General features: G+C 49.2%; 1 pseudogene; it reads right to left on the reverse strand.

The window, feature by feature from the left end:
• Positions 1-556: 556 nt before the first annotated feature.
• Positions 557-1,891, reverse strand: LOC110308950 (aspartate aminotransferase, mitochondrial pseudogene; annotated as a pseudogene).
• Between the last annotated feature and the right edge of the window lie 528 nt (positions 1,892-2,419).

Genomic DNA, 2,419 nt, shown 5'->3' on the forward strand with positions numbered 1-2,419 from the left:
TGAGGTTGACGGTCAACCGAGCAGTAGAACGGGATGAAACTCTAGGCTCTAGAACAGCAATGACAAGGCATCTTCTGCTGTCCCTGTTGAAGTGGCAACAGACCTGCTGGGTTTTGTAAAGCATAATTTCTGTAATGTAGTCTGCTGACAGAGTTGCTCCACACCAGGAGGACAAACTGGAGGACAGCTGTTAATGACAGAACTAGTTATTTTTCTCTTGCGGTCTCTAACATGAGAGGCTCTACTGGGGTCCGCGGGGGAGTGAGTCCCTGATACCATCTGAGGCTTCAGGTGAAGCGTCTGACCTATTCCAGTGCCATGGCTACAGGTGTTTGGTGCTGTGATTTTTCTTGCCTGTGTAAACTTTCAGAAAAGCTGGAGACAAAAGGTTTAGAGCCTATGAAGTTCCAGATATCCGCGGTGGAAGCCTCTGCCCTACCTCTTTTCCAAAGAATGCGTTCAGTCTCCGAGAGAGCTGCACTGTGGTTGGAAACCAGATCTCCTCACCACCATCCACCCTCCCTCACCCTGCATGTGACTCTCATGAGCACAAAGGCTAAAGGGAAAATGGTCTCTGTTCCTTCGCACCTGGGAATTGCTTGGTGACCTGGTGAATGGCATGGGCAAGGTAGCCCACATTGCCAGAGGTGACCCCTGCCATGGAAATTCGGCCATCCTTTGTCATGTAGACCGAGAACTCTTTGGTCAGCCTTCACCTGCTCAGGCTTTAGGCCAGTGAAACAGAACATATGGATCTGGTCAGTGATGTGCTGCCAGTTGTGGGAAGAGCCCTCTTTCTTCAGGTTGGAGACCAGCTTGATTCTAATGCTGATGATGCGGTCAGCCATGCCTTTCACCTCTTGCAACCATTGCTTCCGCATCTCTGGAGAAGTCAGGATGGTTTCTGCGATCCGGGGCCCATTGAGATGTGGGTTAGAATACAGGGGACGGATCAGGATCTTCAGCTGTGACTCTACCCTTTTGGCTTTGGCATCTTTGCAGACCACCGTGAAGGCTACCACATGCTCACCGTATAGACCCATGTTCTTGGCATATGATTGGCAGAGGCAGACCTTGATGCCCTGCTTGATGAAGTGCCGCATGGCCCAGGCATCCTTACCACCATCACCGCTGGCAAAAGTCTTGGTAGGCCATGTCAAAGAATGCGAAGAGATTCTTTTTCTTCACCACGGACGCTATCTCCTTCCACTGCTCTGGACACGGGTCCACACCCATGGGGTTGTGAGCGCAGGCTTGCAGGAGGAGAACTCTCTGCTCTGGGATTTTTGTTATGTCTTCCAGGGCTCCGGAGAAATCAAAGCCGCAAGTCTTGGGGTCATAGTAGCGATAACCTTGGAGATGCATGCCAGCACCTCCAAGCATCCCTGAAGATGGGCATATGATTTCCCCATGATGGTTTGGGCAGAAAGACATCGCTGCTAAACTTAAAAAAAAATCTTTGCAGAAAATTGCCTCCGACCCTTAAGGCTCCAGTTCTGGGTCTGCACAGTGACAAATCGGCCGCTTTTCAACACTTCATTGTTCTCGCCAGGACCAGTTCTGCAAAAGCCTTATAAAATTAAGCCAGTCCCTCAATGGGCAGGCATTCTTTGTCCAAACTTTTTGCAGCAGTCTGGGCCCCTGCCTTCCAAACACTGGGGAGCACGTATGGTTTTCTGTTATCATCCCTGTAGGCACCAACTCCCAGGTTCCTCTTCTTGCTGTTAGTATCTCTCCTGTAGGTTTCAGTAACTTCCAGGATGGGATCTGGAGGTCCCATTTCGACATGGGTCTACCAGGAGCTGGCTCTGGCAGAGGCTGCAGCAGCAAGACCTGGGTGAAAGGCAGCAGCCATCTCAGAGAGGACACGGCTAGAGTGCAGGAGGGCCATGGTTGGGGGTGGGGGGTAAGATGGCAGTGGGTGGTAGTAGAGCTGAGATCAGGGAAGCCCATCGTTGAATTGTTTAAGCATACTTATAATCACTCTTTTGAATTCTTTGTCTGGAAATTCTTCCAGGTAATGTGTATGTATGGCATTAGTAATTTGTGGAACAGATCTATATCTTGGTTTCATATCTGGTTCTGTTTCTGTGTTGGAATTTCACATCTACAGCACATTGTTGGTTATGGTTCCTCCTTCTTTTTCTTCCTTTGCTACTTCCCCATCCCATCATCTTTGTTCAATCTACCTTTCTTCTTAGCAGAGAGATGTCTAATGTACAGGATAAGACTAAGGGAGAGTAATTTTCCTACTTGGGGCTGGTACAAAAAGTTCCAGAGAGGCATATGTTGGCCTAAGTTGGAGCAGTCAGTAGCCTACTTGTTACAAAGGCTGCGTGGCTGGGCTCCTGGAACAAAGTTCCTAGCGGTTTTAGATGGATCTAGTACATCAGGTTGGCCAGGAACTGGAGTATAGTTT

The sequence above is a fragment of the Mus caroli genome, unplaced genomic scaffold (genome assembly GCF_978045245.1).
Source record: "Mus caroli unplaced genomic scaffold, Mus_caroli_1 scaffold_12, whole genome shotgun sequence".
Taxonomy (NCBI): Eukaryota; Metazoa; Chordata; class Mammalia; order Rodentia; family Muridae; genus Mus; species Mus caroli.